The sequence below is a fragment of the Fukomys damarensis genome, unplaced genomic scaffold (assembly GCF_012274545.1).
Source record: "Fukomys damarensis isolate Sample0158 unplaced genomic scaffold, DMR_v1.0_HiC HiC_scaffold_11, whole genome shotgun sequence".
Taxonomy (NCBI): Eukaryota; Metazoa; Chordata; class Mammalia; order Rodentia; family Bathyergidae; genus Fukomys; species Fukomys damarensis.
This window is the reverse complement of record NW_022900923.1, coordinates 31265049-31292164: the sequence shown is the minus strand read 5'-3', so window position 1 is coordinate 31292164 and position 27116 is coordinate 31265049. Positions and strand designations below refer to the sequence as shown.

Sequence of the window (27116 nt, the reverse complement as noted above, 5' to 3'; positions counted from 1 at the left end):
CCTTCCTCACAAGTTCAAGGTCCTGAGTTCTCCGCGGGTGGATGGGGGGGCTTCCAGCAGTTTCCTTCACCAAAATCAACTTTTTCCGCTGTGTACAAAGTCAGCTCCATCAAGTCTGAAGTCAGGATACAAGTTAATTTAACCTTACGAAATACTTTAACCCACGCCACTTAAAATACAGCTAAGCGGCCAGGGCAGCTGCAGGGCGCCCTAGATACTCGCTGAGCCTCTTTTCCCGTTTCAGGGAAAGGATTCCTGGTTAGCGGAGGACAGGACTAGGAGGTCTGGAAAGCCTAAGAGAGCTAAACAGAAAAGAAAAAGAAAAAGCCTCAGCTGAAATACTAGAAAATGCAAGTCTGTTATGCTTGAGTAACTTGAAAGTACTTGGCAATTTTCCTCAAAGATTATAACCCATAAAACGTTTAAATAACCCATAAAACACTTAAATAATGGGAGCAGGGAAAATGCCTAGAGTGGGCGAAGCAGCCCAGGCTCTGCCCGGAGCCCCACTGGTCCTCTCAGAGCTGGGGCACAGCGCCCGCAGGCGAGGAGAGGGCGCAGTGCAGAGGGCGAGCAGGGAGGGAGCCGCCAGGTCTACTGAGGCCAGGTCACTGCGTGTGCCTCACACCTGCAGAACGGAAGGCCCGGCCATGGCTGCCTGCCCTCCGCTGGCTGGGACGCTGGCTATCCACCTACCACACGCGCTCGCGTGCACACACACACACACACATGCAGGGAAGGGAAGGGAAGGGAGATAGATAAAAAATATATATACATATATGGGCAGTCTTCAAATACTATTAACATTTCAATAATACTGAAATCTACGTTATCTGAAATACTTCTATCAGAGAGAGGAGAGAACTTAGTAATGCCCATCTTTAGGTAATTCGACTATAGAAAAAAAAATATTTAGCCATTGAGGAAAATAAAAGGAGCGGAGGCAGACTTTTTGCTAATATTTTTACGGCTACTCAGTCCATAATTCCTAAATACAACGCACGTGAAGAGCATGAAATTTCGAGAATAAACTCGATTCATTCGAAGAATTTTATCCTAGGCTGTCTCCTGAGCTCCTGTGATTGCTGAGGCCCAGCGATGGCAGCAGTGACTAAACTGACCACCTTCTACAAGCTGGGCTCGCTGCTACAATGGCTGGGAACTCACAGCTTTCCCTGAGCTCTTCTTAGAATGCCAATTCTTTATGGCGCTGTAAATCACCATTTTAGTGTGGCTGGGGTAATACCTTCTTTTTTTTTTTTTTTTTTTTTTTTTTCTGACTGTCAAAGGTAAAAGGAAAAAAAAACAGATGTGTCAAACACTTGGTTTTATTCCTAGATTTTCATGCTACCTTACGAACACTGAAAGAAGGAAAATGAAATGATGTGGAATAGAAAATGAGCTCGAACTTAAATAGAAGGGCAGTTTGAGAGCCCCAATACGGAAACATGAAGCGCCTTTTTGTTTTTGTATCTTTTTCTTTGTCTGACAAATTAGTTTTTCAAGTAGTTAAGATTAGGACCTAGGATGACACACAGGTTCCAGCAACCATTTTTTCAAAAGTACCTTTTGTTCTCATTCTTGGGTGCTAAAGACTGTTTCCCTTTGTTTCTAGTCAACATGGCAGATCATGTTCATTCTCAACAACTGCAGGATTTACAAAAGTTTTTCCAGAGAACAAGAAGGCAAAACTGAAAAGACTTTATTTTAGAGATTTTCCTAACAACTTCAAATTATAATACAGGGATGAAAAATATCTTCCTTTATTAATCTTTCTTTTTTATTTATTTTCTCATTGAGTTTGTTGGCTCATTTAGGTACACAGTACAGTTACATTCATCATTGGGATCTTGTACCTTTACATGAGGTGTCTTGGTTCTCATTTTTCCCCATTCCCCTGCCCTGCCTTCACCCCTCCTCTCTTCCCTATTTACAAAAACTTTATTTCCATTTTTTCATTTTTCTCACATTTTTTTATTTTCCCTTATTTCCTTTCCCCTACCCTTTCCACTTGCTCTACACCTTTCGCCCTTTTCTTCCTACATCTTACTTTATTAGATGATGCAATCCTAAAGATGGGAAGAAAGGAAGGATGATTCTTTACAGGAAAAAACCATGATGAAGGATATGCCTCAACTTTATAAACAAGTTTATATTATGGTATATTTTCTGTGTCTAACTTTTTTATACACACATAAATACACATGCACAATCATAGAACTAAAACATTAGGCAAATAAAATCAATATATTTTAAATGCATTGTTAGCATAAGAAAAATATTTACAATTATACATTATTTCCCACAAATTCAATATGCAAGAGCATATTTGTGTTTACAGTAAAGCTCTCAGCATATAATATCTTTGATTTTTCTGCATCTCAATGTATTTTTCTGATGAAAGAATGGTAAAGCTTATAGGAGAGTTAAAAATAATCCATTTCAATTTTTCTCACATCTCTTATGAATTAAGTCCGGAATGTGGCTTTCCAAAGATCACAGAGTTAGTTGATGAGACAGCTGAAAGGGAAGAATCAATTAAAAGAATCAACTTCTCTTGATAAGAAAGGGGTTCTGAATTTGGCATAATTTTACCCTCTAAGAGTGTATATTGGAAATATAGGAAGATACTTTGTTTCTCTCCAGATGGCCACTTTTAGTGGATAAATGCTGCAGAGGCTGCTAAACTTTCTACTATGCACAGCACAGGCTCTACAACAATGAATCTCTGGCTTACAATGGCAACATGGCCAAAATAAAGAAGCACTGTGGGAGAAAATGATCTCTATTTTATTTAATACACGACAGATCTGGACGAAATCATTTCACTAGCTGTGTAAAATTTTTTTTTTCCAAGCATTTAATGCATTTCCGAATAGTTTTCACTCTTTTTGTTAGTGTTTTAGTTCATTCCTGAATCTCAGGCTACAGTCAGATGCCTACCCTTATAATGACAGCTCCTAAAGGTGTCTAGCCTTAATCCGAAACAGCTTACTGATCTTTTTTTTTTTTTTTTTTTCCCTGCGTGCCTGAAAGAGTCAAAGGTAAGTGTACCAGATATCCCAAGCCTTTCAGGTAAGTGTCACATTGAATTTTTTCCCTATCATAAGAGCTGCTCACACCAAAAAAGTCATTAGGGTTTTGCCTAGGATGATTCTTTTCATTTTTATTTTTTCATGTTTTTAATTAGTGCATGTTCACAGTACATAAGGTTTACATTTCTTGTGGGGAGTTGGCACGTGTACACATACATGTACTAGGTATTTAACACATTTGCTCTTTCTGTTTGTTTGTTTCCGGGAATCAAGCTTGGGATCTTGTGTTCATGAGGCAGGCAGCTAAATCCCTGGCCACATAATATATCTTGATGACCATTTTCATCTCCTTCTCTCCCTTCCCCTTCCCTCCACCTCTTGAACTTCCCATTTGAGATAAATCTGTCTCCTCGCTCCCTATTTTTTGTTTTTTGCTTTGCTATTTTTTAATATTTTGAGTTTCTCGTATACATGAATTCATACACTACGCTTATCTGATTTATTTCACTTTCCATTTTAAAATTATTCTCACTAAAAGAAAATAAAGGATAATAAATTCAAACTAAATAGTGCATTGCATGTTCCACTTCTATTTGGAATACAGCTAAAATGTGATGTAATTTTATAAAAGATATAGCAATTCCACATAAAAATAATAAGCTCTGGGGATTTAGCTCAGTGGTTCCACCACCTGCTTTGCAAGCACAAAGCCTCGAGTTTGATTCCCAGTATCAAAGAGAAAGGAAGACAACAAGCTGAAATGATATATTAGAATGAAATATAAAAAGTACTTTAATTCTAGATTGCAAACACCTTGGTGTCCATACAATTTTAGGAGAGCATTGCTTTGCTTTTGCTGTGGCTGTAGGAGAAGCTGCATCAGAATCTCCAGAAAAGCTTGAAAGAATCAACACACAGGCTACTTTCCATTCTTAGTAAATGCTGCTCAGAGCATTCTCTAAATATAGCTCAGACAATTCATTGCTAGCCTGATAATTAATGATCTCACCCCTGCTGCAGTTGGAGGCCTGACTTTCGCTTGTACACGCATTTCTCCTAAGATGTTCTGCCTTTGGTTTCCCCGTCAGAGGTAAACCAGTCCCCTGGCTCCACCTCCCTCCCACCTGGTCTTGAACTTTGTGTCTCCAAAGTTCTGTCAAATTTACATTGTTCTCTTTATAACTAAAAAAGTATGTCACTTAGCAAAAAATACATCACGAAAAAGAAATATAATTCCAACACATCGATGAAATTAAACTTTTATCCACTGAGAAATTTGGTAACAATATTTAGTGCCGGTGACTCATTAAATATACAGCTCTAAACTCTGTTAAGTACTATATCAATACAGCAGTGTATTAGAAGGAAATGAAGCAAAGTAAACACACTTCCATATGTAAATTATAGAAAATTAAGAGCTTTCTTTTTTCAAAATATGCTACTTAAATTGAAATCTGAAAACTTTAATATATTGAAATATAGATGCAAGAAATTTTACCTCACAAAGACCAAAGCCTACCAAAACCCGCAGCAGAGCTTTTATAAAGATTTCATGACCTAAAGTTCTCTGTGCCTAAAAACTGGTGTGAGGAGAAAAAAATAGCACAAGCAATGCTAGCCAAGGGAGAAGGTGCCATGTGATATATAATGATAGTTTATTTAATAGGTCTAAGATTTGGGACATCATCCAATTATTTAAAAAAAATATTCTGCGTACTCTCCAGAGAATAAATTATAGGTGGGGAAACACGGTGATGGAGGATTTGGTGAGGCAACAGCCAAAGAGGCAACAGCAGTGATGGCGGAAACAAACTAGGTTTGTGGCAGTAGAAAGAAGAGAAGCGGGCTGGGAGGTGTGCGGAAGGAGGAGAGAGACATAGAATTTGGTAAGATGCATGTAACCTATGAGATGGGGGAGAAACAATACCTGGGTCTTTTAAAAGTATTTTGGTAATCAATCCGAGCGTTGGATGCTACACAAGGAGTCACAGTCGTTTGTTCAAAATGATTATTCGTTTTCTGTCTTGTTCAAGAATTGGAGAAGAAAATGGAGGAAAAACAAATTTACAAAATACGTCAGTGTTCGATTATTACAATGATAAATGCAAACATTTCTGTGGTTCACTCAAAATTTTTCAAAAAGCAATTAAACATACGGGTCTGAGCTCATAAATATATTTGAGACATATTTCCCTTGTTTTATGGAAAGTGGTTATTATCTGATGGAGATTTAGAAACAACTGAAGCTTAGATACAAGCTTAGATAAAATTCAATCTTTGAAGAAGGATGGAAGACAAAGAGACCATAAATAAAATTTTGAAAAAACCTTATGAGTATGTCAAAAACCAAGAGGGAATGAATTAATAAAAGATGGAAAAGGAAGGAAAACTAAGGCAGCAAAGTATTTATGAGATTTGCCAGCAGTATGATTATTAATCCCATTAATTTATGGAATTTCAGATAAGTGGTAAAGGAAGGCATATTTAAGTTCAATAAGAAAATAGAACATGAACAAGGGGCGAAGAGATAGAATTGCTTGTTCACGATGTATGTTTCTAAAGGGTAATGCAGATAGGATAGTAGATTAAAAGGCTTACAGCTTTAAGAGAGTTTTGGGGTGCAGACAAAACATATAGATGGGATGAGAAATTGTACCTCACAAGAACAATGTAACAAAAAGTGTAGCAATTTTTCTGGGAATAATTGTGAGTAGGATGCCATAAATGTGTGAAAATATGAGAAATAAGAGAATAAACAATAATGTCTCCACTGCAGAAGAAAAGAAAAATATAAATGAAGATGTAGGCAAGTTTACAGTTTCAGTGGTAGAAAAGCAAAAATGATTCTATTTGCTGCTTATACTGTGTTACTTGAGCTTTATCTCACAGTTTAGCTACAGGAGGGTTTGGAGGAATACACCTAGTGAAAAAGAGAAAAAAAAGGTGGTTGTTAATTAGAGATTAGAGGAAAGAAATTGAATGAGAAAAAATAAGGTCATGTTCTATTGTAAAAGGCTACTATAAATGCATAAGGATGCCAGTCATCAGATAGTGCAATTTATATACAGCAATGTTTAGTTACTACAGTACTGCATGAAATAAATTATTTATTGCATGCCTCTATAGTCCAAATTTTTCTAGGTGAGTGTGGTGAATGCTAAAAGTGCTTAGAACAGACATTTAAAATGTGATATAATCTCATAGGTCTTGGGCTGTGTATAGTTGAAGTAAAGTCAGAAAATGTGAATGTGTTTGTGTGTGTTTGTGTGTGTGTGTGTGTGTGTGTGTGTGTGTGTGTGTGGTTATGTATATGTATGAAGGGGGCATTTAATTTTTTTTGTACCAGGCATCGAACTCGGGACCTTCTGCTTGCAAAGCAGGCAGTGTCACCACTAAACTAAATTCCCAGCTCCATTTAAGTTTTTGAAGCAATAAATTGTCATGGCTTCAGAATATGAACAAGAAAATCAATGGCAGAGTAGATTTAGGAAGGTCACCAGAAATAATGTGAAGAAAATAAAAGTACAAGACAATGTAATCGCATCCCACTGTATTCTCCTCTCTCATGTAAGACCTCCCATTATCACACAATGCACCTTCATCTTTTGCTCATATTTGAAAGGATTAAGGATAACATCTCCTCTAATTCAAATTAATAATTACATTTTCCAATGTGTTGAGCCAAAGCTCAACATTTTTCAATATTTTATTTCAGTCACTCAGACCCATGCTATAAATCCTTCTCAGGTATCAGTGAGAATTTATTTCTCATGTCATACAAATAATCAAACACAAATTTAATTGAGTAAAATAAAAGTAAAAATTATCACAGGAAAAACAAAAATAAGAGACATTGAATCCAATGCAGTTCAAATGAATTTCTATTCTTGGAATTCACATAGCAATATCTTTATAATGAATTGAAATTTTAGCTAAATTTGCGTCTAGGCGAGTGCAAATGACAATGCTATTATTTGGATCAATCTTCCTAAGGGGTGTAAAGTTGTACAATATTATGACATGAAAATAAAGAAGTAATTGTATTGCTTGGAATTTTCTTGATGATAATTTCAAGTGTTTTCATTTTCTATTTTGAGATGCTGTGCTATTTTACATGTTTGGAAACAGCTAAGAGTCCTTCAAGGTATAATTTTCATCAGAAGGCATATCTTTTGGAAAAGTATATTTTACTATGGCTTTATCTTTGATGTTGTAGAACAGACTAACAGTAGCAGAAATGGAAGGAGGACAGCTTGAAACATTTCATACCATCGAGCTTGTTCCACAGAAAAGACTCAAAGTTGATGATAGAATCTGTTTTTCTTGTTAAAATGTTCTTCTGGGTGTGCGATGAAGATCAGTGATAGATCTTTCCTAGTGTGCATAAAGCTCTGAGTTTAGTCACCAGCAAGATAAAAAATAAACAAGCAAATAAAATATTAATGTTCTATGTACATTCTATTATTTGCCTGTGAATTTTTAATAATTTAGCTAACCAACTGGTGATACTCAAAGACAGCGGAATATGACAGAGAGAAAGATATGTGAGATGTTTACAACACATGTACTCTTAGAGTGAGTCAATTAAAATGAGCATGCCTTTCTCTTCTATCTTCAATTATTTTTAAATGTATAGTAATTAGAGCTGGTTGGGGTGGACAATCTGCTTATAATTAGATGATCTGTGAAACAAATTGGACTTGTGTTAACCCTAAGGCAGAATTCCTGTTTAGTTATCCATTTGAATAATTATAGTTGAAAAGATTCATTTATAAAAGTGCTCCATAATAATCTTTCTGTTCAAGGCAATGCTTTTTTTAGAAAAATAAAAAAATATTTTTCACAAGCAATTTACAATTTTCTTGTTACTAAAGGTACTTTGCCTATGTATTTTCTGCTACATTAAAATTATACACTATTTCTATGGGAATCATTAATCTATTCCTATATTTGTATGTTTAATTGATGGCAGTAATACATTTTTTCAAAAGGTTTGTTTCAGTCACTCAGAACCAGAAAAAGTAAAGTCTGTGAAGAAAAAAAAAATTAATCATGGAAAGTACCATCTCAAAAAAGTAAAAAAATAAATAAAGAGAAGTAAAATGGTCAAAGAGTGTATTTCAGGTATTTCTTTATGTGGAATAAGGTGCACTATAAATAGAAAATTGAGTTCCACTTTTTGGCTAAGTTATGTGGCACCCACGTTTCTATATTTGCAATTAAAACAATTTAATATCATAAAATATTCTACAATTAAACACCAATAGTCTGAAAAGCATTTATCCTTAAAGCCAATCATAACTAACTTTCATCTACAGTTGCCTATATTTTAAAATATGATTTTCATTCTAAAAATAGAATCAAAACATTTAATTCTAACAAAGGAAAAATTAAAGGAGAAAAATTAATAATATTTAATTAATATTTGATACATTTCACAAATATTCTTTCATTTTTAGGATAGTATAAATGTACATTTCAAAAAGTCAAGTTGGCAAAAATGTAAGTTATTTAGTTCAATATGTCATTTTAAAAATTCACATAAGCACTTGGTAATAAAATATAAATTGCCTCTATGATCCAAAAGAATGTAAAATTATATTAGTTAGACATTGCTATAGGAAATTAACTTAATAAAATTTCATACTTTATATTCAGGATAATGTTTAATCATAATTATTTTTCCACATTGACTTAACTCATTATTTAGCAAGTTGCCTAAATAAAACTTGACTGTCCACCTTAAATTTCTAATCACCTAGAGAGAAAATACACTGACTGTATTCCGTAGTTTCCCGAAGAAACACTTACTTGCATTTCCCTAATAATTTCAGTATTTTAAAACTCTTGTTCTAATCAATCATATTAATTATAGTGAGTTGATACTAAAAATAATCATTAAAATAAAAAAATACCCCACAAGCTTCAAATTTTTATGTAAAAAAATTGAAAAAATTATCTGGTTCCATTTTATGAAATATATATTAATATCAACTATGATCATTATCAGATCTAAAATTTTATATCTACATGACTTTAGCCCATAGGTACTTATCATTTAGAATCTTTTTTGATTTCACAATAATTTCCAGCTACATAATATATATTCTTAATAAACATAAAAATGTTGAGAGTATTGAAATAGCAAGCATATTGAATAATTATATATATTTAATACAATTAGCAAAAGGTCTGTAAGTTTTATCATAGTAATATTTTAAATTTTCAGAAAGGACAAATTAGGGAGTAAATATAGTACTAAATTAAAGACAAGAAAGTTCAACTGTCGAACAGTTGGAAGCACCTACTTCAGAGCCTTACGGTTGCTTACTAAATGGCAAGATATTTATATTTGTAATATATATGTATTTCACTCTACACATCAATAAGTCCAGCATTTGGGTGCACTAATAAGGGAAAAGAAAAAAGAAACACGAGAAAATGAAAAAATGGAAATAAAGTTTTTGTAAATAGAGAAGGGAGGAGGGGGTGAAGGGAGGGCAGGGACAAGGGGGAAAAATAAGAACCAGGACCTGTCATGTAAAGGTACAAGATCCCCATGATGAATGTAACTGTACTGTGTACCTAAAATGTACCAATATACTCAATGAGAAAAAAAATACTGATGGAATATCATTTTCACTTTTTACACTAAATTATCCAATAAAATATTATTAAGGGTGGCTCATTTTTATCTTTGCTTTTCTAAACCTTCGCAATAGAAATGTGGAATTTTACTGAAGCAGTGTTTTGCTACCCAGACACCCAGACTTACACTTTATACCGCGTCTGATTGCCTTCTACACATCGTTCTTCAGTCATTACTGTTCCCCGCTCCTCAATTGTTCGTTTGTTTGATACAGGACCTTTCCATAGCCCAGTTGTCTTTGAACTCACTCTGTAGCCCAGCTTGGACTTGACTTGAAGTTTGGGGGATCCTCCTGCCTCTGCCTCTCGAGTGCCAGAATTACAGGTGGGTAACCACCATGCTTCCTTGCCCCCGAAAAGATACAATTTGTTTCACAGTGTTACTCAAGCATATCACATTCTGAGACTATTTTCCAAACTTTTGTCTCTAGTGATATCGTTGGCTCCTGTCTCTGTTCAGACGACCTCAGTTCAGTTCCCAGATAATTCATGTCTCTTCACACATCTCCTTTAGACTCTTTTCTCTTCCTTTCCTTCCACATTCCTCCTTTTAAATTTAAATAATGTGACAGTGTAAAAAAAAAGCCTTGAACAATAAGCCTGGAAAAAATAATTATATCAATAGCTTATTTAACAATGGCATGAGACACTAAAAGCCCTCCTTAGCAAAATTATTGAAATGTCCTCTATCCCTTCTATCTGAGATATTTTATGAAAACACTTCAAGATAAATTGTTTTTCAATTTTACTTTTGGTAAATAACTTAATGTAAGTTTGCTCCCCAAATTCCTGAAAGTCCCCACTCCCAGTGGCATGTTACTGAACAATACAAACCGGGCTGGACAAAGATTAGAGATTTTGGAGTTCTGGTATTCTTAGAATAGAAGTCCGTCGCTGTAATATAAGTAGTTCCGGTGCGCTCTTGCGCAGAAGGGTGCCCATGCATGATAATGTTGCACTGCACATTTCCAAGGGCTAGGAAAAGGATTTTGAAAGTCTTTACTGTAGAGAAAAGGGAAGCATGTGAGGAAATAAATACGTTTAAAGTGTTTTAAACATTATGCAATGGATGCCTGTATCAAAGAACTACATGGAAGCCTATTAATAAGTACACATTTTATGTACTTATGAATGATGGGATTAAAACACTTTAAAAAAGTAATTCTACTTCTAATTATTTAATTATAAAAGTAAATACAGACTACGTTTATAATTTTTTTGGTTTGTCTCTGTGTGTCTATGAGTGGGAAATGAACCTACGGCCTTCAAAGTAAGCTACATCCTCAGCCTTTGCAATGTTTCCTTCGAGACAGGGTCTCACTAAGTCAGTAAACTGCCAAAGCTGGACACTGACTTGTGATCTTCTTACTTCGACTTTCCAGAGTGCTGTGATTACCATACAGCAAGCTCTCTTTATACATTGTTTACTTGGAAATTTATTGACATGTATATATTTCATTAATGTGATATTAATGTATTCATAAAAGTTAGCTAGGAAAACTAGTTTATTAGCACAACTGCAGAAATTTTAAAAATATGAAAAGACAAGGCAATCTATCTCACATATAAAACTTCCATGATGACAAAAAAGATACAGCGGTAACTACAGTATTAATTGCCACTATTTTTCTTGGTGGCTAGTGTACACAATGGCTGTGTGTATTATGCTTTAAAATGTTAGTTGTTTCCTGGATACTATTTTTATCCCTACAATTATTCATTAGTTAGTATGAATTGAGCACTTGAGTTTGCAATAGAGAAGTTGGTTCATCATCAGTACCCAAGTTGTTATTACTCTTAATTCACAATATCACAGATTAATTATTGATCTGTGATAATCAGTACTTCCCAAAAGACTTCTTGTCCATGGTTTAAGTCTTATCCCAGTTTCAATGAAGTCGTCTGTAAAAGTAAACTTAAATACAGAACATGATACTCTTACTGTTTAATCTGAGAGTACCAGCCAATATCGGTCAAAAATATTATGAGGAAAACACCTTTATGAGTACTTCCAAGTGATAAAAAGTCCAAGAAAATTAAGGTGTCTTCTACCTTTCCACAATATTTTTATATAAAGAAATTTAAAACTCATCATGAAGGAAGAATAGATGCTGGGATAACATTAAATCACAACTATAGAACACTAGGAAGAATAAAACCCATTGACTAATCTATTCCTGTGTGATGACATTGGGCTCTAAGCATATAGACATTACCTTCTCTGCACTAGAAATTTTATAGCGAGAGAATGTAAATATAAGTCATTCAGAAGCGTCTCTCAATGTTCCCCTGTTTATATCTGTTTATTTTTGGGTTTTGTACTAATAATGCAATAGTACTGAGTGACACTTCTCTGATGTTAATGTTTTATAAATGCATTTGCTTATAATTAAGTAAAAATATTTGCCTGTTCAATTTTTCAGTCCTCCATAACATCCTTTATTGGAGCCCAAGAATAGACCTTTCTTTTTTTTTTTTGGTACCAGGGATTGAACTCGGGTCCTTGAGCTTGCAAGGCAGGCCACCGAACTGCTGAGCTAAATCCCCGGCCCCGAATAGGAGAGTGAACTCGTCCTTGAGCTTGCAAGGCAGGCCACCGAACTGCTGAGCTAAATCCCCGGCCCCGAATAGGTCTTTCATAGCCATATTTTTTACATAAACCTCACCTCAGAAAATAATTTCTTAAATTTCCATATAAATCTTACCAATGGAATTTGTTTATCACCAGTACATTTATTACTAATATACGTATAAATGGGGTAATCATTCTGAGTCTTTATTTAGTCTCTAAGTTTATAAAAATCTATTAGAAGTAATTCTCATGAATTTATAATGAGTCTCCCTTTTCATATTATAGTTTGCTTTATATATTCTAAACTTTTAAATCCATTAATTATACATTTACAGCTTAATGCAAACACCAAAGAACCTTAATAAGATGTTAGTTGCATTATTTGAGCTGTACAAATTCACACTGGTGTAAATAACTATATTGAATTTATAGAATTATCAATGACCAGTAATGTGAAGATTTCTATGTTCATTTATGCAACACAAGTGAAACAAGTGGCTAGATTTGCAAAGCAATCTTAGCTCCGGTGAAGATACGGCATATCCCAGAAATAGATTCTGACTTCATCTAGCATCTTAATAGAGATCAATGTGAAATACCATGCTAGTGCATTTGAAAAAGAGTTTACTTCTAAATGTAGAGAAACACCTGGACAAATAGAAACACGATTCTTAAAAAAAAAAAAAATCCAGATTTGAATATGTGGAGAAAAGAGGTAAATCAAATTCTTTGGAAGCCTAACAGCATAAAGAAAATTACAGAACAACTCTGGAAAAATTTATGAGAAATAGAGATGGTTTGCTAATATGTATGCTTCTTTTAGAGAAGGTTGGTTGATGGAGAGTAATGGAACATTAAATAAAGGAACTGGAAAGCATGCTTTAATTTTAGACATGTTTGAATACAAAGCGATATTTTCAAATTATATTGCGTTTAGTCTGTGACTAGTCTCTCTGGTTGTTGCCCTTCAAGGCACAGCATGAGACAGGGTAGTGCATTTGGTGGTAAACATGAACTTAATCATAGACAAGGAAAGTAGAAAAGCTGTTTATTGATACACTGTGAGGAAGCAGAAGAGTGCTAGGCAGCACCATACTGTCAGCACGAAAAGTTGGCATTTTCCTCTTTGATTGTAAAACATAGAGGGGTCAGGAAACATCACCCAGAAATGCTTTCATCGGATCATGGAAGTTCTGCTATCTTCTGTTTCAGTTTTAATGACAGCCAAGTATTCTTTGAAGACTGAATGGTGTTCTGTTTGATAGGATTCTGTACCCTTCTTGTTAGTTCTTCTGAGGAAAATTAGCAAACATGTATAGATTAGTCAGTGTTAGCGATCAAGGGGATCAGAATAAAAATACATAGGATTGTAACTGAAAGGAACTTTTGATATTTTGTTGGGATAGGGAAGAAATGGTGTTATTTAAGACATGAATTGCAGTTAGATCATCTGGTTTTGCAAGTTTTGCATGTAGCTTACAAGATAGAAAGTCAGAGTTCTGCCACAGACTCATCACACAGCTGCAATATGACCTTTAAGGAAGCAATTGTAAGATAACCATGATTGCCCATTGACTTTCCCCTGAAAATTCTGCAGAGTCAATTCATTGACTAGGGACATCATAATCAATGTCAGGCTATTTCCCCCTGAGAAAGATGAGGTGGGACCTAGTACTAGTTTTACTGAGTGGTCATTTGGGAGAGAGGGCATTTGTCTTTAGGTTGTTTGCTTCTTATGACGAGAGGTCATCGTTTCTTGTAAGATTGTTAATGGTGATCCGAAGTAGGCATTCGGTGGAATGAAAACTGACTCAATCTAGAAGACACGATCTGACATAAACAGTTGAAAGGCCAAAATGTCCGTGTTATTATAAAAACCATCCCTACTATGAGAAGCCATTTCCACCAGGAGGATCCCAAAAACTAATTCCTCATTGAGCTGTTTGAAGTAGGGAGTAGGATCAGAGCTTGAAATTGATGGAGGTCATTATGGGAAGAAAAACATTATCTGAATCATCAAGAACAGAATTTGATAGACTGCAACCTGGTGAAGACAAAATGCACAAACATTTTAAAAAGTCTGAGGGAATGTGACATTTTTACTGTTTGATTATGTTTATGTTGACTCAGAATAAACTTTTGGTTTTGGTAGCATCTTTTGATGGATCAGGCAGTGATCCATAAGAACCCTTTATCCTGACCTCTTGGCTCTATTATCTTTTGGTAGGGCTGACATAACTGATGCCATCATGATTTTGACAGCATTTATGCTTTCTTTAACAGACATCCTCTTGTCTTTGTGACATTTGCTCTGAAGACATTGTTGATCAATCGTTATTTCCCCTAGAAACAATGCTGATCTGGTTGTTGGTCTTCTTTGGCCTCAGGTTGGAAGAGAAAGATGGACGATTTAAAGTCCCTGGTGTGATAGCTCCATATTCGAAAATGAAAAAGGTTTGAAAAATATTTCTTAAGTCATATTTTCTTGTACTAGTCCATTGTAAAGCTTGATTTTTATCTGTTTTGTAGGTGATGATCCATATCTCAGAATACTGTTCTCAGATCTCTGTGTTAGGAGTAAGGTTTCTGTAGCATTATAAGAAACACTTTTAAACTTTTAAAAGGAAAATATAAAATACAATTGATTGGAACAAAATACATTTAGTTATGGATAAAAGTTTTGAGACTTTCTCCTAAATCTGATTATAAATGCTTAAGAGAATAATCTGAATTATGGCTCTCAAAAGACTTAGAAGAGCCAAGGTTAGGCTTCTGATGAGTTTAGTAATTGACAAGATAACTTGTTATTCATCTTATATATCAGTTTAAGATAACAATGAGGATTGTATCACAGTGGCATTCTTTAAAGATTTTCCATGTTACCACCTCTAACCAAAATCAAAGCACAGGGTTGGACTTGTTACACATTCAGGAATTCATGTTAATGATATCAGACTTATTACCAGATGCATGGGTGACATAGAGGGTGTTTTAGCTAGCAACAATTTTAATGAAAGGATGGGGTCCTTTTGTCATAAACCCCATGGCCACGTGGACATTGAAATGCCTCTGCTATGCTGTTTATTTTTCTTTTATCCCAGAGTTAACTCATGGGTGTTTATATTGCAATTATGACTGGCTGAATAACAGACATCCAAGTAACTTTACATAGTAAATTGTCTTATAATTGCCAGAGACTAGAAACAGCAAGGTAACCCTACAATGGCAGTTTAAGAATTATTCCAAAGTTGTTCACAAATGTTTTAGGCATATTATATTGATTAGATAAAAATATCAATTTAAACCAAATTTGCCAATCAGTTAAGCAATCAAGACTTCTTTTGACTCATTGCAGATAGCCAGAGAGGCTCATTTCTCCTCCCTTGGCATCTTGAGTCGGGAGTGAGCCCTGGGGCCTTGCTAGGCCTTGCTAGGATGCACTGAGGGCTGTCTGTCACCCGAGAGCCATGCTTTTCAACTGATTTCCATTTAGCCTGAATTACGCTCTATACCAGCTCAGGTTTAAGCTCTGACTTGAGGAAAGTATGAAGATCCAGAAACTTTCCTCCTCCACTTTTCTGGAGTTCACTGCTAGCACTGATACCTTGATGTGCTCTTCCTCTTGTACTTGCTTGTACCAGGTGTGAGCTTGGTGTCTACCCCCTGCCACCACTACCATGAAGGGTCATCCTGTGATCATTATGGTCTTACAAAGATCTTTCATTGTCTTTAAATCATACTGTTTACTAACAAACAACTATACTTCCCCTAATCTTAGAGATTGCACAAGAGCCTGAGAGAGACTATTGCTCTGTTCCTGATCCTGATTTTAGACAGTGTTGATCAAAATGATAAGGCATTCTTTCTGAGAGTTGGAAGATAACTAGACCTATTCTTAAGATTGCAGTTCAAGGGTGAGTCAGATGGGGAAGAGGACCCAATAACAATGAGTTCCTCAAGGTATAGTATCCACTCAAAGGACATCCCTAAAAGGTGATAGACCTCCCAATGTACACAGGGGGTTTAAGGCATGCTGAAATCTGGACATCCCTTAGAAAGAAAGCTTCTGATTGACAAAAGTCAAACTGGTCTCACTTTGGACTTAAGAGTGGTGCTGAGACTACATTGGCCAGCTGGTCAGGACAGACCAATCTTGGAAGAGATTCTTCACAAACTGTCCTTGGCCACAGATCAGCTGTGAGGAAAGGGAAGGCTCACTGTTCTGGAAAAGAAAAAGCCTGGTGAATTTATCAGATCAGGAAGTCCTGTAGGAAATAAATGCAGGTAGAAACTCTCACAAAGACAAAGGACAGTAAGAGAAAAGAAGTGAGTACTCAACTGAAAGGGAAGAGACTTAAGGTCCTGTAAACGCAGTAACTCAATCTCAAGGCACTTACACATTTGTGGGCTGTGTCTTACAGGTCTGCGAACACTGGGAAGAGAGGAGAGAAAGAACCCTAGGGAGAGGGTCTTAACATGTATGTGGATTCACCCTGGATGAGCTGCCACTGCTAACCACTTCATGAGTCAGAAACAAGAGTGACCTCTTGAGGGAAGAAATGCGGCCCTTTATCCTTATGGACTAAAGTGAACCATTCTCATTTTTCCATTGCTTTCATAGTCCTCTGGAGTGTAGTCCGGGCCAGGGTCTTTCAAGTGAAAATACAGAGTAAGCTTTTCTGCAAAGAGCCACAAAACAAAACAAATAAAATGCCCTTCTTAGCTTATGTCCTGATGGGTCGTGGCAGTTGGGGTCACAGTCAGAAAGTTTTGGGTCCCACTTGAGAGTTACCCTGGCCAGGATCCCCGGGTTGCCTGTGGGCTGGTCTGCCAACCACACACAAGCACCAAGGAGAAGCAAGGAGAAGCACTAGCGGTTCCAAAACTCCCATGTAAACCACAAAGTGTGCTAGGTCAGGGCTGTAGGTGATTTAAAAAAAAAAATTACCAATAGTTAGGGAATATACAAAAGTTAAGACCTTATTGATGCACTCACTGCAAGACAGCAGGGGGCAACTCTCAGAAAAGACCATACTGTCAGGGTGAAAGGCTAAGACATCTATGTTTGATATGAATGTAAGGAATGGGTCTGAAAACTTCATCCCAGACATGCTTTCATCGGATCATGTTGGTTCTCCTACTCAACCATTCAGTTCAGAGATAGCCAGATGTTGTTTAAAACTGAGTGTTTTGCTTGATAGGGTTCAGTGCCCTTGGTGTTGCTAGAAACAGTCCTTCTGAGTAAAATTAATTAACAAATATACACAGATTAATATCAGTGGTCAAGGGGATCTGACTAAAGTATATGTATTTGTACTTGAAAAGGGATTTGATATTATTTGGGAAATAAATGATACTAAGACATGACAAGAAGTTAGATCATCGAGTGATGTAAGTGTAGCAAAACTGACAAGGTGGAAAGTGTCCCTATTATAGACTCACTCAGCAGAAATGTGACCTTTAATAAAACAATGGTAACATTACCATGATCGCCCCTAGGCATTGTCACTATCATAAAAGCTCCTGTCATATTGTTGTACAGCAGAGTTCTAGACACAAGTAGTCTTTGATAAATGATTACATTTTATCTCTATTAAGTTAATATATTAAATTTTAACAACTTTCCAGAGCTTACTCAGCCTCATCATTTCTTGGATTCTATCTCCTGTATTAGTCCCTTCATCCATAAGAAATAGAGTAATTATGGGACTTCTGGGAAAATTGATATCAATCTTTTAAAAAATCAGTGTTTATGAAATTATTTTTAAATTTTAAATAAAATAGCACATCAAAGTTGAATATATTCTCATTAGTATGTGTTCTGTTTAAGCAAAACTAGAATTCAAAATTTGAGTCTCAGCAAATCAATAGTAAACATTACTAAACTGGAATAAGGAATGTTGACAATATGTGATTTATGTGTAGCCTTATCCAGGATATACCCAGATAGTTACATTCTAAACATGAAATATTTTATTATGTCAATCATGACACTGCTTGTAAAGTCTTCAGGTATTTGAACTATGTACTGACTAAAGAGATTAGGCTGTCCCTCTTGTATACTGGCAAACAATTTTAAAACAAAATTACTCACTGTACAAGATAACTTATCAAAATTAGGAGTATAAAGTGACTATTTCAGATTGCATGCATGTTGAAAACATTCTCTATAAAAACATGACCCTCTATTTAAGAATTTTTGAATTATCCAATTCTGAGATATTGAAAATTTAAAAATTGATCTATAATGACCCAAGAAACCATTTGTACATCAGTAGTTCAGCTATTTCCAAACATTTTCTGTGCGAATATTTATAGAGCCTATAACAGCAGCTGCATTGGACCAAGGTGTTAACCGTTGTGAGAGTCCCGAAGGTCCTTAGATTTTTGAACCCTTACCATCCCTGTTCCTATAATTCCTTCCCCTTCCTGTGGGTTGCATTTAGTGACTCAAATAAACAAAAAGCAAAAGGATGTTAATGCTGAGATGAGACTATGAAAAGATAGCACCCCTCCATCTCTTTGTCTTTCTCTCCCTCTGTCCCTAAGGAATTGCTTTGGCAGAATAGATGCTTATTCCCAAGAGCTTCCCTGAAGGTAAGGCTGCCTGATGAGCACTTGAAACAGAATCATCTCTCTGCTGCTGGCTCCAGTGAAGACAGAGCTTATCAGAGAGATTTACCCAGCAAAGTCACACTTGGTCCTGACTCCCTAGTAGGTCTGAGATAACAAATGCTTCTTGTTTTAATCTCTGAAATAATGAGTAATTGTATGTGATATGACAAAAATCACATAGTTCTTTAGCGAAAAAAGGCAACAGGAGTACTTACATGTATTTTTATTTTATTTTATTTTTTGATATCAGGGATAGAACTTGTACGATGTATTTTTATATGCATGAGTTTTATATATTTACTGGTAGCTGACTTAAATAACACTTAAATTATAAAGTTTTGTTTGAACAAGATAATGCAGCTTATTAGAATGAGCCAAGCAAAACCACTTTCTTATTTCTGTCCCCTTATGATATGGTCTTAGTATTGTCTATTTGTTTAACTTTTCACACCTGCTTTATGAATAAACACATGAGGAAATAAAACCTCCCCAGATTCCTCAGTGTTCCTAGAAAAAGCCCTAACTTTCAGACTCTTCAAGTGCATTTAGAATTGGATCTATCACTACCCTTTGTCCAAGTAAATACTCTAATCCAAGATGGTAAGAAACTTCCATATCAAGGAGAGAGTAAACTGTTAGAGCACAGAACAAATCCTAAATTGAACTCCAGCCTTGAAGAATAGAGAGGTGCATTACAGTTCTGAGAGGACTCAGGAAGGGAGGGGAAGGCAGAAGGGATCGGGGAGGGGAGGAGGGGAAAGCAGCTGTCTTACTCCTTTTCATGAGCAGAGGGAAATCATTTTACCTTACTTGGAACCTAACAACTGCCCACCTACTAGAACAGGAACAAATTCTATCAGTTATTATTCTGTTGCCTCAAAGATAAAGTCTGGGACAAAGAGGCATTGGCATATTATTGTGTATTGTGGGGAATTTAATAAAAAATCTGTCTCTGATCCATACATCTCTTGTGGCCATTTAGGAAATTAATGAAGTTTAGTATTAAAAACCAAGCAGCAGGGTTAAGTTCTGAGCTTTTATGGGATTTTTTTTTTTTTCTGAAATGAGTTGGTTTTGAAGCATTAAGCTTGCAAAAGAATTTCTTGTTTAAATCAAGTTTGCATTAAACAAATTAGTTATTAAAAAATTTTTATGATATGGAAGACAGATTCAGAAAAATTAACATTAGAACACTAAATTCTTCTCATATTTGACTATTTGCTTACTTTTTGGTATGCTTTTTTTTCTCTTTAGCATCGTATGGCACTGAACTCTTTGGATATTTAATCAGCAAAACACAATATTACACCTTTTCCTTTGTTACCTAAACAATTTCTTCCAAAGTTAACTTTCATAATGATAATAATGATAACTAACACAAGGCTTACTAATTGTCAAGCCAGCAATATATCTCATATTTATGTTGATTCACAGATTTCATGCTGATTCATTTAATTTATGTAGTTACCACAAAGGGAAATAAATATATTTATAGGTGAGGGAACTTATGCTCAGAGTATTTCATAAGTCCAAGGACACATAGACAGTAAACCAGATGCTATTTGACTTTAGCTTTTGTGCTCATATCATTATTATACTGATTAGGATAATTTCAAACGCTATTGTGAAGGACATTATACTGCTCAGTATCTTTTTTTGGTTCTGGTGGTTATTTTTTTGATGTAATTTTTATTAAGGTGGAACAAGTTATTAGAGGGAGCACTTTGTTAACGTACTAATCACTGGGTTGAATTTATGCATTTGTGAAGTAACTAATACTCATGCATTAAAAAGTGAGAGTGTTAAGTGCTGAGAGAGGTGGAACATGCAGTCATCCTTCGTAGGGTGGGGTGGGAGGATTTACCTAAGACACCTGCCCACAGATGATCAAGACTGCTAGAAGCCAGCCTAGTATATGCTTATCACCGATGTATACCCTTCTTCATATTTTATGATTATTTACTAACATTTAATAATACTTAAAATCTATGTAATTCTTATACTGAATGGCTTAGGGAATAATGACAAAGAAGGCAGTCTATATAGGTTAATTATGGGTGCAACCTACGTTTTGCCAAATATTTTTGATCTGCCTTTGATAGAATCCTTCCAAGCTAGACCCATGTGTACTGATGGACTGCACGGATAAGAAATAAAGCTGGGTAGAAGTTAATTATGATTAACAAATATTTTAAACATCAATTTGTCAGAAATATAATATAAAACAATATTCATTTTTTTCTTTTTTTTCAGCTTTAGTTGAGTTTATTGGTACATTTTAGGGATACAGTACAGTTACATTCATTGTTGGGATCTTGTACCTCTACATGACAGGTCTTGATTCTCATTTTTTCCCCTTACCCATGCCCTCCCTTCACCCCCTCCTGCCCTCACCATCTACAAACACTTTATTTTCATCTTTTCATTATCTCACATTTTTTTCTTTTCACTTATTACCCTTCCCCTACCATCCCACCTTCCCTAAAAACATTCATTTTATGTACAAAGTGAATTTAAAAGTAGTGAGTTTAAATTCTGGCTCTCTCTTAAAACACAACTATAGTTATCTCTTGCTTTCTTTTGCCTATATCATTATTTGGATAAAATATTTTGGAACATGTAAGACAATGCACAGGAGACAGTTTAATGAATATGACCCTATAATTCTTCAAAGAAGCAAAAACGAAAACTGTATATTATGCCTATGCAAATGTATACTAGTGAGAATTCTTTCATTATGACCAAAACAGCTTATAGGAAGAAATGATTATTTTGGCTCAGGGGTTTAAGTTCATAGTCTGTTGACTCTAAGGCAGAAAAATCACGGTAGGACTTTGCAGAAGAAAATTGCTCAAGCCTTGACAGGTAGGAAGAAGAGTAAGGGAGAGAGTAAAAAAGAAGTGGTTGGAGAAAAGATAAACCAGTCAGAACCACAGCCTCAGCGAGCTGCATAATCCATAGGCCCCAGTTTTCAATCGATCAAGTGGGCTACGAACTCATCAGTAGATTCATCCATTGATAAGGTTTTCACTCTCAAAGTCCAATGAGCTCTGTAAGCACCAACTCTGGGTGTTGCTACTTTAGAGAAAAACCCTCAATCCATGAATTGTTGGATACCACATTTTATTTAAGCCATAACAATTTCCCCTAGACGCCTGTCTCATGGTGGTCTTACAATGCCATCTCCATCTCCGTCTCTAAGAATCCCTCTCAAAGAGTTCGCAAGTCTCACAAGGTAAAGAATTTCTCAAGAGGAACAGTGCAGACTGGTGAGGAGTGGAACCATGTGGGTGTCCCTGAGGCACTACCCCAGCCCCCCGACCCCACCTCTGGCCTCCTGGTTGTTCCAGTACCTAGATCCACACAGCAGAGGAACAGCGGGTCATAAAGGCCATTGTTCTGAGCTCCAGAAGACAGAGGAGAAGTAAACAACAGAAAGAGGGCCTCTCATGGGCTCCTTGGTGAAAACTGAAGCCCACTGGAAAATGAAGAGAATTTCTACAATAAAGGCACACCATACCAGCATGGTTGGTAAGTTGGAGGGATCATCACTTTCTGTCAGAACTTGGACTATCCTCAGGGGAAGGGCAGTTGGAATCTTCATTAGAATGTTGCAGAGTTTATTCCTGCAGGAGGTCAGGGAGACTTAGGCCTTGAAGCCAGAAATCAGCTTGATCTCAGGGGTCTGCTGGGGCAAATTCCTAGCAAATTTCTAGGAAAACAGAAAAAGTTCAAATAAACCACCTAATGATGAACTAAAAAAATTACAAAGAACAGAGCAGAAATCAATGCAATGGAGACACAAAACCAAAAGCCAAGGAATTGAGGAGTTGGTTTTTCGATAGAATAAATAAAATCAATAAACCCTTAGCCAATCTTATAAAAAAATGTAAGGAAAAGGCTCAAATGAATGCAATTAGGAAGCAAAAAAGATGAAGTTACAACAAACCCAGCAGAAATCCAGAGGATCATCAAAACCTACTTTGAGTACCTGTATCCTAATAAAATGGAGAACATAGAAGAAATGGACAGATTTCTAGACATATGAATTATCCAAATTGAGCAAAGAAGATGAAAAAATTTTAAATACCCCAAATACAATCAGGGAAATTGAAACCTAATTAAAATTTTACCATCAAAGAACAGCTCAGGTCCTGATGGTTTCACTGCTGAATTCTACAAAACATTTAGAGAAGAATTGTTGCCACTATTCACTAAACTTTTCAATGAAATTGAAAGGAAAGTACTACTTTCAAATTCATTCCTGCAAGCATTATTTTGATTCCAAACTCATGGAAAGACCCAATCAAAAAGAGAACTACAGGCCTATATCCCTATTAAACATAACTGAAAAAATCCTCAATGAGATACTGGCATACAGAATACAGAGGATCATCAAGAAGATCATACACCCTGACCAAATTGTATTTATTCAAGGGATGCAAGTACAGTTCAACATATGTAAATCAATAAATGTTATACACTATACTAACAGAGTCAGGGACAACAAACATGATTATCTCAATAGATGCAGAAAAAATCATTTGACAAAATTCAACACCCATTCATTATAAAACTCTGCAGAAAATTGGAATAAATGGTTTTGTCTCAATTTGATAAAGACTCTCTATGAAAATCCAAATTCCAACACCATTCTAAATGGTCAAAAAATGAAAACCTTCACATTAAAATTAGGAACAAGACAAGGACATCCACTATCACCACTCCTGCTCAATATAGTTCTGGAAATATTAGCCACAGAAATTAGTCAATAGAAAGAAATAAGGATAGGAAAGGAAGAAGTGAAACTGTCATTATTTGCTGATGATATGATTATCTACAAAACTCTGCCAAAAGACTTCTAGACTTAATTGACAGATTCAGGAAAGTAGCTGAATACAAGGTAAATCTTCAAAAATCAATAGTTTTCTTATACAAAAATAACAGACTCACTGAGAGAGAAATTAGGAAAAAATTCCTTTCACAATAGCACCCCCAAAATGAAAAATCTAGGAAACAATCTAATGAAAGAAGCAAAAGACCTGTGCACCGAAAACTACAGTACTCTGAAAAAAGAGATTATGGGGGATCCAAGAAAGTGGAAAGACAGTCACTCTTGCTCTTGGATAGGAAGAACCAACAGAGTGAAAATGGCCATACTTCCAAAACTACTGTACAGATTTAATGCAATACAGATTGAAATTCCAACAGTATATTTCACAGAACTAGAGAAAATAATCCAAAAATTGACTTGGAATCAGAAGAGCAAAAGCCATTCTAGGCAACAGAGACATGGCAGAGGGTATTAAAATCCCCAATTTGAAACTATACTACAAAGCTACTGTGATAAAACAGCATGGTACCAGCAAAGAAACAGACCTGAGTATCAGTGTAATAGAATAGAAAAATGAAGAAACAACTCCAGGTGTACTCAATTACCTCATATTTGACAAAGGATCCAACCATCCTCAGTGGAGGAAAGATAGTCTACTCAGTAAATTTTCTTGGCAAAACTATATTTCAATCTGCCAAAGATTAAAACTAGACAGCTACCTTTCACCATGCACTAAACTAAAATTGAGGTGGATTCCAAATATAAATTTTAAATCAGAAACACCAAAGTTGCTGAAATATAAGTTAGGTAGAACTCTCAAAGACATTGGCATAAGAAAAGACTTGATGAATAAATCCTCAATAGCATGGGAGCTAGCACAAAGACTCAACAACTGGGATCTCATGTTATTGAAAAGCTTCTGCAGTGCGAGAGAAAGCACCTACAGAGCTAAGAGGACAACCTACAATGTGGGAAGAAATTTTTACCAGCTGCTCCTCAGACAAAGTTACATTCCTGGTATCCAAGTCCTTGGAGTCTCTTGTTTCACTCTGACAGCTCCATGCATTGCCCTTCCAGGGGCTCTTGTCTGGGACACATAGGTCTTCCACTGAAATATGGGTGGGAAACTTTGGGAGCCTGAACTCTTGCGCTCAGCATGCCTACCAAAGCATCATCATGTGGATGACCTCATGCTTTCCACCAGCTTATTCACTAGGTAGCGTCCCCACTTGTGCTATGGTAGAAGCAGCAGCTGAGTACCTGGATGTCTAAGCTCTTGGAAACTCTTCCCTAGGTAGCTCTGAATGAGTAGGGAGCCATGTGGTCTTCTCGCAATGCAGTCTTTCAAGACAGTTTATAATTTTATATGCTGAAGCATCTGATGGATGGGATCTATCCAATTTCTGAGTTGCCATAAAGCCATGTTTGCTATTATACTGTGCAAAATAGTTGGCTTTTTAAAACTGTAATTATTTATGTTGTAAAAACCATATCTTTTTTGAGGGGGTGTGACATAGTACTGGGCATTGAACCCAAGGTTTTACACTGAACTACACCCCAACCCTCTTTTTAATTAATATATTTTATGTAATTAATATATTTTAATTAATATATTATTGAGACAGGCTGTTGCTAACTTGCTAAATAGCCCATGTTGGGCTTGACCTAGCAATCATCCTGCCTCATCCTCTCAGAGTGCTGGTATCATAGGGGTATTCCACCACACACAGTTAGTAACTATATTTTCTTTGGCCCCGTCTTTATGTACATTTATTTTTTGGGCCAAACTACATGTTTTTCAAGTACTTCAATTCTATTATTTTGTGGATTTTGCTAAAGGCAGCCAGCAATACCTAAGCCATAGCCTAAAGGCTGTGTATCCTTGAAATCTCCTCCACCAGAATAACTAGTAGGCTACGTTTAAATTGAGCCTGTCAGCAAATTTTAGCTGCATGGCCAAATGGAAACAAATTATTTGCCAGAATGTAACAAAAATGGCCCCTTGTGTAAGTCCCAGTAGAATCCCAATTCCTGTCTGAAGACACTCCTTATTCCTGTCAGCATTCTGCTCTTCTGAACACATACCAGAATAGCTCATCCAGTTCTGATTATACTGATCCAGGCATTCTCGATGCGGGTTATCCAAACCTTTTCAAATTCCTTGCAGGAAGGCAATCTAAAAGCTTCCAAACCACATGGGTACGTAGAGCCACAGCAAGTACTCCACTTCCCTGTACCATTTCCATTCATTTCAGAAAAGTTTCTACAGATTTCTTTGCTTAATAAATGCAAAGGAAATTTACAGAAAATGTTTTTATTTGACGAATAAAATATTATTTTCTTCATCTCAATCGTCACGAAAATTCCTGATACACTAGCAGTATTAATACTTATTTTTAAGTAGTAGTAGCAAAGTAATTTATTTTATTAAAATTTCATTAATATCAGATGTAAAACTGGCAAAAAAAGTAAAATATGGTAAATACTAAGAAAATTCATTTTAAAATGTTACTCTCTTATGGCAAAGTAGAAGGATTTCCACTATGAATTGCTTTTCTAATGCTCTTTTTGGTTAGTAAAGATGTGCTATATATGTGAATTAAAATTTAAAAATTAGCTACATATGAAATTGTTTTAATATTAAATTATGGCAAAATATCAATATAATTTAAATGCAAAATTTTCCTGTAATTGTCTATTTGTGGCTATATATTTAAACTTGTTAAAGTGTATTCATTACAGTTTTTATTTTTGTGTGGGTTTTGAAAGTTAATATATTTTAGAAATTTGTTCAGAACTATGTTTACATTTCTTTATTTTAATTTTGGGGATGCACCTTTATTCTTAGAGTAAAACATTATTTACTTATTGATTTTTATCAGTTTTATAAATGACATGTAAATGCATAAAGTAGTACATATTAATGAGCTATTATGTAATGTTCTTATACATATATACATATATACACATATATGCATACACACATATACATATATATACATATATACATACATTAGACTTGAATAGAGTGAAAATAATGATGAACATACTCATTTACTCCAACATTTAGCATCTCTTCATGGTAAAACTTTCAAAAACTTTTTTTCTAGCTTTCTAAAACGTACAGAGAATTACAGTTGTTTATATTCGCTCGATGACAGCTTACCACATTTCCTTGCTCCCATGTCACTAACTTAGCCTCCATGGATTGACCTATGCCCTTTCCTACACCATTCTCATGCTTCCCAGGCTCTGGTAACCACCGTTCTGCTCTACATTCTATGGCTTTATTCATTCTATTTATAAGCAAGAGCATGTGTTGGTTATATTTCTATGCCTGTTTTATTTCATGGATAAAGAAGATGTGGTTTTTCTATAAAATGGAATATTACTCAGCCATAAAGAATGAGAA

At 35.6% G+C, this 27116-nt stretch overlaps 1 long non-coding RNA gene across 1 annotated transcript in view; it reads left to right on the top strand.

The window, feature by feature from the left end:
- Positions 1-22374: 22374 nt before the first annotated feature.
- The window catches only part of LOC117285518, a 13486-nt gene continuing 8744 nt past the window's right edge, over positions 22375-27116 (top strand). Inside the window, exon 1 of the long non-coding RNA XR_004516564.1 lies at positions 22375-22401. This is a non-coding gene — a long non-coding RNA (uncharacterized LOC117285518). The remainder of the gene's footprint in view (positions 22402-27116) is intronic.